The sequence below is a fragment of the Chiloscyllium punctatum genome, chromosome 19, assembly GCF_047496795.1.
Source record: "Chiloscyllium punctatum isolate Juve2018m chromosome 19, sChiPun1.3, whole genome shotgun sequence".
Taxonomy (NCBI): domain Eukaryota; kingdom Metazoa; phylum Chordata; class Chondrichthyes; order Orectolobiformes; family Hemiscylliidae; genus Chiloscyllium; species Chiloscyllium punctatum.
In genome coordinates this window covers 51,285,863-51,299,046 of record NC_092757.1, presented here as the reverse complement: position 1 = coordinate 51,299,046, position 13,184 = coordinate 51,285,863, and the positions used below count along the sequence as shown (strand labels likewise).

The 13,184-nt window shown below is 43.9% G+C and overlaps 1 pseudogene; it reads right to left on the bottom strand.

Moving 5' to 3' along the window:
- Positions 1-12,480: 12,480 nt before the first annotated feature.
- The window catches only part of LOC140491337 (microtubule-associated protein RP/EB family member 1 pseudogene), a 59,631-nt pseudogene continuing 58,927 nt past the window's right edge, over positions 12,481-13,184 (bottom strand).

Genomic DNA, 13,184 nt, shown 5'->3' with positions numbered 1-13,184 from the left:
CTGTAAATTTAATAGGGGCTTCACGAGGGAACACAACTTTAAAGTGAGGGGAGATAGGTATAAGACAGATATCAGAGGTAGTTTCTGTACTCAGAGAGTAGTAAGGGTATGGAATGCTTTGCCTGCATCGGTAGTAGATTCACCAAGTTTAAGTGCATTTAAGTTGTCATTGGACAGGCAAATGGACGTACATGGAATAGTGTAGGTGGGATGGGCTTCAGATTAGTATGACAGGGCGGCGCAACATCGAGGGCCGAAGGACCTGTACTGCACTGTAATGTTCTATGTTCAGTGTTTACTGGATCAGTATATTGTTATAGAATGGGAAGTAGATAACAAACCTATTAGAGAAAGGAGGCTTAGAGTTATACATAGTTGTTGTTTAATGTTCATTCTAGAGTTAAAGAATAACATTATTATTTTTTCTTTGAATAGTGGAATTTTGGTCGTTCTCTGTCACTCATACTTTATGGGTGAGGTGAGGTGTTCTGTATTTTTGGTTTAATTAACAGAAGGGTTCACTGCTGTGTCATAACACTAAGCTAGAATCAATCCTTGGTCATTTCAGACTGAAAGCAAGCAAATGGCCTTCAATGTTTACCTACCTGTCATAAACACTGTAATATGAACAATATTTCCATTAACATACATAGCAATGCTGGGCTAAGATCACAAGGACTCTGACCTTCATCATATTTTAAAGAAAACCTCCACAGAAATGAGCCACTTTCATCTGCCACGGACAATGGGATGTTTCACTGATCTTTGCATTGGTTCTGATGATAAGCACTATGCGCAGTGTGCTTTAGACAAGTTTTCATTTTTTTTCTAACTGAGGATAATCCCCTTCAAGTGGTGAACAGAGCCCTTAGCTGGTTCCAATATATCTCCTGCACTTTTGCCTTTAGCCTTTACACAGTACAGCACAGGAACAGGCCGTTTGGCCTACCATGCCTGCACCAAGTCCTGTTCCTTATTTAGACCTCTATTTATTGGCCAGGAGCAGTTTCTATCCCTCTGTTCACTCCCGTGTCTATCAAGATATGCCTTAAACATTGCCTATGTGCCTGCTTCCACCACCTCCACTGGCACTGCGCTCCAGATACCCACCACCTGCTGTGTGAAATATTTTCCCTGCACTTCTCCATTAAACATGCCCCCCTCACCTTGAACTGTGCCCTCTTGTACCCTGTGAGAAAGCTCCTGACTATTCAACCTATCTATGCCTCTCATAATTTTGTGGTCATGCCGCAACCTCCTTCTTTCCAATGAAAACAATCCGAGTTTATCCAACCTCTCCTCATAACTAAAACCCTCCAGACCAGATGTTATGGACCAGACCAAACCCCCTCAAAATATTTCAAGAGGCAGATGTAAAATGTTCAAATGCCATGTGACTGGTCAAACTACTCAATGTTTAGCAAAGCACACTTTATTTAAACACTATAGTTAAAATATAAACAAAAGAAAGACAAATTTAGAGTGAGTTAATGATTGGAAAACTTAATCAAATAACAGATACAGTAACTGTTACTGATTAACTGTTCCAATATAGTAACCTGCAAAAAAACAACCTCCTTGGCAAAAAGCAAATTTAGACACAGATTCTCATATGCAGTTCTCCCATCCAGGAGAAAAAAAAACAGTAAGAGAAAATACAGAGAAATTAGCAGCTAGGAGACATTCACTGAAGCTTCCAACTTGTTTGAAATTCCAAAGGCATCTGCTCAAAGCTAAACATAGATTCCCTACAGTGAGAAAACAGGTCCTTTGGCCCAACAAGTCCACACCGACCCTCCGAAGAGTAACCCGCCCAGACCCATTCCCCTACTGTATGTGTATCCCTGAACAATGCACCTAACACTATGGGAAATTTAGCATGGCCAATTCACCTGGCCTGCACGAGGAAACTATAGCATCCGGAGGAAACCCATGCAGACACGGGGAGAATGTGCAAACTCCTCACAGACAGTCACCCGAGCTTGGAATTGAACCCAAGTCGCTGGTGCTGTGAGGCAGCAGTGCTAATCACTGAGCCACCATGCCACCCCAAATCACCAAGAAAAACTCTAGAAAGCCTGGTCTGTGAGAGCGGGTCACAACCAGGCTGCTTCTATTGTTCCAATGTGAAAACAAACCACCTCAAAGCCTCACAAATTGTTTACATTTTTGAGACATTTTGCCTTAAAACCTTTCTTCAAAAAAGAAACAGGACAAAATAACATCATCCTGGTAAACCTTCTCCAAAGCCTTTCTGGTATGTGAACTGCACGCAATATACCAAATGTGGCCCAACTAAAGTTTTGTACAGCTGCATCATAACTTGCCGAGATTTTCATTCGGTGTCCTAGCTGATGAGTGTAAGCGTGCTGTATGCCTTCTTGACCACCTTATCCACTTTCAGGAATCTGTGGACTTATACGCCCAGATCCCACTGTACGTCTTTCCCTGGAATGGGGAAGTCCAGAAATAAAGGGCATAGGTTTAGGGTGAGAGGGGAAAAATTTCAATGGGACCTAAGGGGCAACTTTTTCAAGTAGAGGGTGGGGTGGGTATGGAATGAGCTGCCAGAGGAAGTGGTGGAGGCTGGTACAATTGTAGCATTTAAAAGGCATCTGGATGGGTATATGAATAGGAAAGGTTTAAAGGGATATGAGCCAAGTGCTGGCAAATAGGACTAGATTAGGTTAGGATATCTGGTCAGCATGGATGAGATGGACCGAAGGGTCTGTTTCCGTGCTGTACATCTCTATGTCTCTATGTCAATGCTTCTAAGGGTTCTACCATTTATTATATAATTCACACCTGAATTGGATCTTCCAAAATGCATTATCTCGCATCTGTCTGGATTAAACTCCATCAGGCATTTCTCTGCCCAAATCTGAAATTTATCTATATCCCACTGTAACCTTTGACAATCGTCCTCACTATTTGCAACTCCACCAATTTTGGTGTCATCTGCAAACTTACTAATTAGACCATCTAAATTTTCCTCCAGATCATTTATATTCATATAAAACAAACATCAAAGGTCCAGGCACTGATCCCTGTGGAACAACACTAGTTACTGATCTCCATTCCAAAAAGCACCTTTCCATCGCTACTCTCTGTTTCTATGTCCAAGCCAGTTTTGTATCCATCTAGCCAGCACACTTAGATTCCATGAGACCCTACCTTTTGTACCAGCCAGCCGAAGTACATTATTAAGGCCTTACTGAAGTCCATGTAGACAATATTCACTGTTCTTCCCTCATCAATCATTCTTGTTACCTCCTCAAGAAACTCACTCAGTTTGGTGAGGCATTACCTTCCCAGCACAAACCCATGCTGTCTATCACTAACATGTCCATTCACTTCCTAATGTGAATAAATCCTATCTCTGAGTATCTTCTCCAACAGCTTCCCCATCACTATTGTCGGTCTGTAATTACTGGATTATCTCTGTTTCCCTTCTTAAACAAAGGAGCAATATTGGCCATTCTCCAGTCCTCTGAAACCTTGCCCAAGGCCAAAGAGGATGGAAAGATATCTGTTAAGGCCCCAGCTATTTCATTCCTTGCCTCCCACAGTATCCTAGCCCTGGGGACTCATCTGATACATTTCAAGACACCCAACCCTTTCTCCTCTATTATGTTGGCCTGTCCAACAGTATTCACACACCTCCCCCTAACATCAACATCTCTTTGGTGAATAATAATGTAAAGTACTCATTAAAGATCCTTGAATGAGCCTGCTCTTTCCCAAGTTTGTCTTTTGTTCCTAATATATGTATAAAATACCTTGGGATTCTCCATAGCCCTGCTGGCCAAGGACAATTCATGGCCTCTTGTAGCCCCACCCCAACACCCCATTTGAGCTCCTCCTTACTTTCTCCATATTCTTCAAGGATTTCATCTGTTTTTTGTAGCCTGGACCGTAAGTATGCTTCCTCTTTTTTAACTAATTTCCCTTGTCATCCAAGGTTCCTGAATCCTGCCATTTCTATCTTTCACTTTCACAGGAGCATACCTATCCTGCACTCTAATCCACTGGTCTTTAAAAGACTCCGACTTGTCAAATATGGATTTACCTTCAAACAGCTGCTCCCAATCTCCGATTCTTACCTAATTCAGTTATAGCTGGCCTTCCCTCAATCGAACACCTTGATCTGACCTCCACACTTGTCCTTAGCCATTAGTATCTGAAAACATATGGAATTATGGTCACTATTCCCAAAGTCTGTCCTCACTGAAACTTTGATCATCTGGCTGGGCTCATTTCCCAATACAGGTTGACAACCCTTTAACCAAAATCCCAAAATCCGAAGAGCTCCGAAGTCCGAAGGTTTATTCGTGAAGCTTTTTTCTCATTAACAAGGTTGTTGGGCGTGCAAGCAGTTTATCCAACTCCACATCCACCCGATGCATGTTACTCAGATGTGCTGTGAGTGGGCATGGCCGAGCACTGGCAGGCCTCAATTCTGTCTCAGGGCCAAGAATTCTGAAAACCAGCTAGTCCTGAGTGTTTCAGATAAAAGATTGTGCACTTGTACCAGGTCCAGTATAGCCCCTCCCTTATTGGACTATCCATATTTACTGACCTGCTGCTCCAGTTCCAACCCCCTGCAACACTAGTTTAAACCCTCCCAAGTGGAACTATCAAACTTACATTCCAGGATATTGGTGCGAGGTCTTGCACTTTGGAAAAAAGAATACAAGCATGGACTACTTTCTAAACGGTGAGAAAATTCGTAAAGCCAAAGTACAGAGGGATCTGGGAGTGTTAGTTGAGGATTCTCTAAAGGTAAACATGCAGGTTGAGTCCGTGATTAAGAAAGCAAGTGCAATGTTGTCAATTATCTCAAGAGGGTTGGAATATAAAAGCACCATTGTGCTACTGAAACTTTATAAAGCTCTGGTTAGGCCCCATTTGGAGTACTGTGTCCAGTTTTGGTCCTCACACCTCAGGAAGGACATACTGGCATTGGAGCGTGTCCAGCAGAGATTCACACTGATGATCCCTGGAATGGTAGGTCTAACATATGAGGAACAGCTGAGGATCCTGGGATTGTATTCATTGGAGTTTAGAAGATTAAGGGGAGATCTAATAGAAACTTACAAGATAATACATGGCTTGGAGCAGGTGGACGCTAGGAAATTGTTTTCGTTAGGCAAGGAGACTAGGACCCGTGGACACAGCCTTAGAATTAGAGGGGGTAAATTCAGAACAGAAATGCGGAGACATTTCTTCAGCCAGAGAGTGGTGGGCCTGTGGAATTCATTGCCGCAGAGTGCAGTGGAGGCTGGGACGCTAAATGTCTTCAAGGCGGAAATTGATAAGTTCGCGATGTCACAAGGAATTAAGGGCTACAGGGAGAATGCGGGTAAGTGGAGTTGGAAAGCCCATCAGCCATGATCGAATGGTGGAGTGGACTTGATGGGCCGAATGGCCTTACTTCCGCTCCTATGTCCTATGGTCTTATGGCCCCTCCAGTTTAGGTGCAAACTGTGCTTCTTGTACCAGTCCCACCTCCCCTGGAAGACATTCAAATGATCCAAATATCTGAAGCACTCCCCTGTCCACCAGTTCTTTTGCCACCTGTTTAATTGTACTGTGTCCTTGTTCTTAGCCTCAGTAGCATGTGGGATGGGAGTAATCCTGAGATTACTTCCCTAGAGGTCCTGTTTTGCTAATTTACTACCTAAATGAAGGAATCTGGGTAATCCAAGATGGAGGACGGGAAAAATTTCTGGCTGTAACAGCTACTCTTTTTTTGAGGTACTTTAGGTGCTGGAGGTGATTTCCTCGCATTCCAGGAGCAACAATTACTGTATTATATGCTGTTGCATTGTTTTGGAACTTTGGAAAAAAAGTCAAAACGACAGCAGTTTTAAAAGGGAGAAGAACAGACAAAGGAAGCACATGGTGAGGTCATTGCAGGAGACAGAGAGAGAGAGAGAGAGAGTGAGAGAGAGAGAATGAACCTGCACAGTAACTGCCTTTACTGTTTGAATTCATATATCGGACATCGGAGTGCATCTGGGAAAATTATCAAACGGTGAAATTCACAACTGATCTTGGAGGAATTGTTGGGTGAAGTTCACAGCACAGAATCAGATAAGGTAATCGTTGTTTTAAGTGTGGCCTACAGAGAATCTGCAGTAGTGAGTAGAGTGGGTTCTTTCTTGATTATATGTTTTTGGAGAGATGTCTCTTGATTAACAATATAAGTCATAACTGGGGCAGTGTTTGTAGAGGAATACGACAATGTTAATTTCTGGGTCTGAAGATTGTGAAGGAGCAAAAATGGTCTTTAATAGAGTGAAATGTACTTCTTGTCAGATGTGGGAGTTTAAAGAGAGTTTAAGGGTTACTGCAGATTATATCTGCCATAAATGCTGCTGGCTGCGAATCTTATCAGATCGAATGGATCAGTTGGAGAGACAGTTAGAAGCAATGAGGAATTTGCAACAGCAACAGTATGTGATGGATGGCAGTTATAGGAAGGGGGGAGTCTCAGAGACAGTCACATAGATGGGTTAACTCCAGTTAAGGTAAGAGAGGTAGGCACCTAGGGCAGGAGTCTTTTGTGGATATACCCATTTCAAACAGGTATGCTATTTTGGAAAACGTAGGGGATGATGGATTCTCAGGGGAATGTAGCTCGAACAGCCAGGTTTCTGGTATTGAGACTGGCTCTAATGCAACAAGGGGTACATTGGGTTGCAAGAAATCAATTGTGTTAGGGGATTCTGTAGTCCAAGGTACAGACAGACGTTTCTGTGGCCAGCAGCGAAAAGCAGAATGGTGTGTTGCATCCCCAGTGCCAGGATCAAGGATGTCTCAGAGAGGGTGCAGAATGTTCTCACAGGGGAGAGGGGTCATTGTCCACATTGGAACCAATGATACAGGAAGGGGAAAGGTTGAGATTCTGAAGGGAGATTAAAGGGAGTTAGGCAGAAATTTATAACGGAGGTCCTCAAGAGTAGTAACATCTGGATTACTCCCGGTGCTATGAGCTAGTGAGGGCAGGAATAGGAGGAGAGAGCAGATGAATGCATGGCTGAGGAGCTGGTGTACGGGAGAAGGATTCACACTTTTGGATGATTGGAATCTCTTTTGGGGTAGAAGTGACCTGTACAAGAAGGATGGATTACACCTAAATTGGAAGGGGACTAACATACTGGCAGGGAAATTTGCTAGAGCTGCTCGGGAGAATTTAAACAAGTAAAGATGGGGGGATGGGACCCAGGAAGACAGTGAGGAAAGAGGTCAATCTGAGACTGGTACATTTGAAAACAGAAGCGAGTCAGTCAGGGCAGGCAGGGATAAGGTAGGACTAATAAATTAAACTGCATTTATTTCAATGCAAGGGGCCTAACAGGGAAGGCAGATGAACTCAGGGCATGGTTAGGAGCATGGGACTGGGATATCAGAGGGATTATGGAAACATGGCTCAGGGATGGACAGGACTGGCAGCTTAATGTTCCAGGATACAAATGCTACAGAAAGGATAGAAAGGGAGACAAGAGAGGAGGGGAAGTGGCATTTTTGATAAGGTATAGCATTACAGCTGTGCTGAGGGAGGATATTCCCGGAAATACATCCAGGGAAGTTATTTAGGTGGAACTGAGAAATAAGAAAGGGATGATCACCTTATTGGGATTGTATTATAGACCCCCTAATAGTCAGAGGGAAATTGAGAAACAAACTTGTAAGGAGATCTCAGCTATCTGTAAGAATAATAGGATGGTTATGGTCGGGGATTTTAACTTTCCAAACATAGACTGGGACTGCCATAGTGTTAAAGATTTAGATGGAGAGGAATTTGTTAGGTGTATACAAGACAATTTTCTGATTCAGTATGTGGATGTACCTACTAGAGAAGGTGCAAAATTTGACCTACTCTTGGGAAATAAGGCAGGGCAGGTGACTGGGATGTCAGTGGGGGAGCACTTTGGGGCCAGTGACCATAATTCTATTAGATTTAAAATAGTGATGGAAAAGGATAGACCAGATCTAAAAGTTAAAATTCTAAATTGGAGAAAAGCCAATTTTGACGGTTTGAGGCAAGAACTTTCGAAAGCTGATTGGGGCAGATGTTCGCAGGTAAAGGGATGGCTGGAAAATGGGAAACCTTCAGAAATGAGATAACGAGAATCCAGAGAAAATATATTCCTGTTAGGGTGAAAGGAATGGTTGGTAGATATAGGGAATGCTGCATGACTAAAGAAATTGAGGGTTTGGTTAAGAGAAAGAAGGAAGCATATGTAAGGTGTAGACAGGATTCAAATGATCCAAATATCTGAAGCACTCCCCTGTCCACCAGTTCTTTTGCCACCTGTTTAATTGTACTGTGTCCTTGTTCTTAGCCTCAGTAGCATGTGGGATGGGAGTAATCCTGAAATTACTTCCCTAGAGGTCCTGTTTTGCTAATTTACTACCTAAATGAAGGAATCTGGGTAATCCAAGATGGAGGACGGGAAAAATTTCTGGCTGTAACAGCTACACTTTTTTTGAGGTACTTTAGGTGCTGGAGGTGATTTCCTCGAATTCCAGGAGCAACAATTACTGTATTATATGCTGTTGCATTGTTTTGGAACTTTGGAAAAAAAGTCAAAGCGACAGCAGTTTTAAAAGGGAGAAGAACAGACAAAGGAAGCACATAGTGAGGTCATTGCAGGAGAGAGAGAGAGAGAGAGAGTGAGAGAGAGAGAATGAACCTGCACAGTAACTGCCTTTACTGTTTGAATTCATGTATCGGACATCGGAGTGTATCTGGGAAAATTATCAAACGGTGAAATTCACAACTGATCTTGGAGGAATTGTTGGGTGAAGTTCACAGCACAGAATCAGATAAGGTAATCATTGTTTTAAGTGTGGCCTACAGAGAATCTGCAGTAGTGAGTAGAGTGGGTTCTTTCTTTCGCGAGTAACTCCTTAGAAGAGTATAAAGGAAATAGGAGTATACTTAAGAGGGAAATCAGGAGGGCAAAAAGGGGACATGAGATATCTTTGGCAAATGGAATTAAGGAGAATCCAAAAAGCTTTACAAATACATTAAGGGCAAAAGGGTAACTAGGGAGAGAATAGGGCCCCTCAAAGCTCACCAAGGTGGCCTTTGTGTGGAGCTGCAGAAAATAGGGGAGATACTAAATGAGTATTTTGCATCAGTATTTATTGTGGAAAACGATATGGAAGATGTAAACTGTAGGGAAATAGATGATGACATCTTGCAGAATGTCCAGATTACAGAGGAGGAAGTTCTGGATGTCTTGAAACGGGTAAAGGTAGATAAATCCCCAGGACCTGTTCAGGTGTACCCGGAAACTCTGTGGGAAGCTAGAGAAGTGATTGCTGGGTCTCTTGCTGAGAGATTTGTACCATCGATAGTCACAGGTGAGGTGCCAGAAGACTAGAGATTTGCTAATGTGGTGCCACTATTTAATAAGTGTAGTAAGGACAAGCCAGGGAAGTATAGACCAATGAGCCTGACGTAAGTGGTGGGCAAGTTGTTGGAGGGAATCCTGAGGGACAGGATGTACATGTATTTGGAAAGGCAAGGGCTGATTAGGGATAGTCAACATGGCTTTGTGCGTGGGAAATCATGTCTCACAAACTTGATTAAGTTTTTTGAGGAAGTAACAAAGAGGATTGATGAGGGCAGAGCAGTAGATGTGATCTATATGGACTTCAGTAAGGCGTTCAACAAGGTTACCCATGGGAGACTGATTAGCAAGGTTAGATCTCACGGAATACAAGGAGAACTAGCCATTTGGATATAGAATTGGCTCAAAGGTAGAAGACAGAGGGTGATGGTGGAGGGTTGTTTTTCAGACTGGAGGCCTGTGACCAGTAAAGTGCCACAAGGATCGGTGCTGGGTCCTCTACTTTTTGTCAGTTACATAAATGATTTGGATGTGAGCATAAGAGGTACAGTTAGTAAGTTTGCAGATGACACCAAAATTGGAGGTGTAGTGGACAGCAAAGAGAGTTACCTCCGATTACAACAAGATCTGGACCAGATGGGCCAATGGGCTGAGAAGTGGTAGATGGAGTTTAATTCAGATAAATGTGAGGTGCTGCATTTTGGGAAAGCAAATCTTAGCAGGACTTATTCACTTAATGGTAAGGTCCCAGGGAGTGTTTCTGAACAAAGAGACCTTGGAGTGCAGGTTCATAGCTCCTTGAAAGTGGAGTCGCAGGTAGATAGGAGAGTGAAGGCGGCGTTTGGTATGCTTTCCTTTATTGAGCAGAGTCTTGAGTACAGGAGTTGTGAGGTCATGTTGCGGCTGTACAGGACATTGGTTAGGCCACTGTTGGAACATTGCATGCAGTTCTGGTCTCCTTCCTGTCGGGAAGGATGTTGTGAAACTGGAAAGGATTCAGAAAAGATTTACAAGGATGTTGCCAGGGTTGGAGGATTTGAGCTATATTGAGAGGCTGAACAGGCTGGGGCTGTTTTCTCTGGAGCGTTGGAGGCTGAGGGGTGACCTTATAGAGGTTTACAAAGTTATGAAGGGCATGGATAGGATAAATAGGCAAAGTCATTTCCCTGGGGTTGGGGAATCCAGAACTGGAGGGCATAGGTTTAGGGTGAGAGGGGAAAGATATAAAAGAGACCTAAGGGGCAACCTTTTCACACAAAGGGTGGTACGTATATGGAATGAGCTGGCAGAGGAAGTGGTGGAGGCTGGTACAATTGCAACATTTAAGAGGCATTTGGATGAGTATGTGAATAGGAAGGGTTTGGAAGGATATGGGCCGGGTGCTGGCAGGTGGGACTAGATTGGGTTGGGATATCTGGTCGGCATGGACAGGTTGGGCTGAAGGGTCTGTTTCCATGCTGTACATCTCTATGACCCTAAGACCCTATGAACTCACTGAATTGCCATTGCGGGACATTAGCATTCTTCCTACCTATCTCATTTGTGCCAATGTGGACAATGACTTCTGTCAGCTTACTGTCCAGTTTCAGGATGCCGTGTATCCACTCAGAGGTATCCAGGGGAACCCGTCACCAGGGAGGCAATCTCCCATTTACACTTGCTTCGCCTTTTCCTCTGATCGTGGTGGAACCTTTGGTAATCCCTCTCCTTTGTCAACATCATAAAACTCATTATGTTTCCTCCTACCTCGTTCCAAAGATGAATCATACCGGGCTCAAAATGTCAACTCTGTTTCTCTGATTGCAGATGCTAACAGACCTGTTTGTTTTCTCCAGCACTCTCTGCTTTTATTTCAGATTTCCAGCATCCCCATTATTTTGCATTTATTATAGGCACGAGCAGTTGTTCAATAACTGGACAAACAGACGAAATTAGGTAGTGGCAATAGCACAAGGCAGGTGCTAGTGAATCAGTATTCTGACAGTATCCTGGGAGCATAAACAGGCTTCTGGTTCACTATTGTCCATATGCCACTTCTTTTGAAAGACCTATTTCTCTCCCTCTGTTGATTAACAGATAATTAATGCAGAGTCAAAAGGTGTGGTGCTGGAAAAGCACAGCCAGTCAGACAGCATCCGAGGAGCAGAAGAGTCGATGTTTCAAGCATAAGCTCTTCATCAGGGATGTGGGGCAGGCCCGAGGAGACAGATATAAATGGGAGGGGGCGCTGGGGCTGGGAGGAAGGTAGCTGGGAATGTGATAGATAGATGAAGGTGGCCGGATGATGGTTGTAGGTCAGAGAGGAGGATGAAGTGGATAGGTGGGAAAGAAGATGGACAGGTAGGACAGGTGAAGAGGATGGTGCTGACAACCACATGGGATTAATGTTGATTACACCAGTTTCCTCATTTCCCCTCCCCCCACCTTATCCCAGATCCAACCCTCCACTTGGACACCACCCTCTTGAATGGTCCTACCTGCCCATCTCCCTTCCCACCTATCTGTACCTCCCACCTCTCCAACCTATCACCATCACCCCTCCTTCATGTACCAAGCTACCTTCCCAGCTACCTTCCCCCCAGTCCCAACCCCCACCCATTTATCCCTGTCTCCTTGGGCCTTCCCCACTTTCCTGATGAAGAGCTTAAGCTGGAAAGGTCCTGCTCTTTGGATACTGCCTGAACCATGCTGTGTCTTCCAGTGCCACACTCTTCGACTCTGATCTCTCTCCAGCATCTGTAGTCCTCACTTTATCCAAGTAATCAATGCAGAATACTGTACAACTTTTCCTTAGAACTCTTGCTCACTGAATTTCAGTGAGTTGAGATGAACAGTTACACAAAGAGGTTTCACCATTAGCAGGTGGGTGAGACTCTGCTCACGTCTGTCTAGCAGGTGGGTCTTGTTTGGATCAGAATTTAGATCCCAGAAAACAAGGGTCCATGCTCCAATCCAGACGAGTCGCGTTGCTGTGAGAGCTGCGCTTCATAGCTAGACACGTCTGTTAAAATTTCATAAACAGAACAGAAACACAATTAGTGATGGAATTAGTTTGAAATTAAAGAAAGTGTACGTCCCCTCACTGCTGCTGAAGCCCCCCCCCCCCCCCCTGTACATCTTATCTGAGTTTAACACACAGGCGATAAGGACATGGACTCAGGGTGATTCCGAATTTGGTTTCAGTGTAGTTTGGTCTTGGCTCATTTTCTGGGAGATGGAATGTGAACTGTTGGAGCATGGAGGTGAAGAACAGGAAGAGTTCAGTCTTTGCCAGCTGCTCCCCCAGGCACACACGGCGACCTGCAGAGAGAGGAGCAAAGAATGGTCGAGTCAGTAGGAGAGGTGCATGTGTCTGTGTATATGTAAGCGTCTGTTTGCGAGTTCACATCCAAGGTGGCGGCAGTGGAATAAGTCGCATCTGGCTCCTCACCCTAGGCTGGCTCGTTCTGCCCGTTTTTTTCTTTGATTTTCTCGTTCTTCTTCTCTCTTTTTTTGAAGTTTTTTCTCGCTTCTTTTATTGAAAAAAAAACTTGCTTTGAAGCAGCAGTGACATCATTGGAGTGGCTGAGAGTAGGAACAGAGTGGGCTAGAGACCTGGGCGGAGCAGGACAGTTGTTGAACTGGGGACTGGGACGGGTGGTCAGTGGCTTGCAAGCTCAGTCAGATCACATCTGGAAGCTCCCTAAATGAAACAATAAGATTTCAGACTTAGATTTATTGTCACGTGTATATAAACATACAGTGAAGTGCTTTTCGTGTGTAAAATGCGAAGTGTTGCCATCTTGAGACAAGAGATAAACAACATAGAAATAGAGG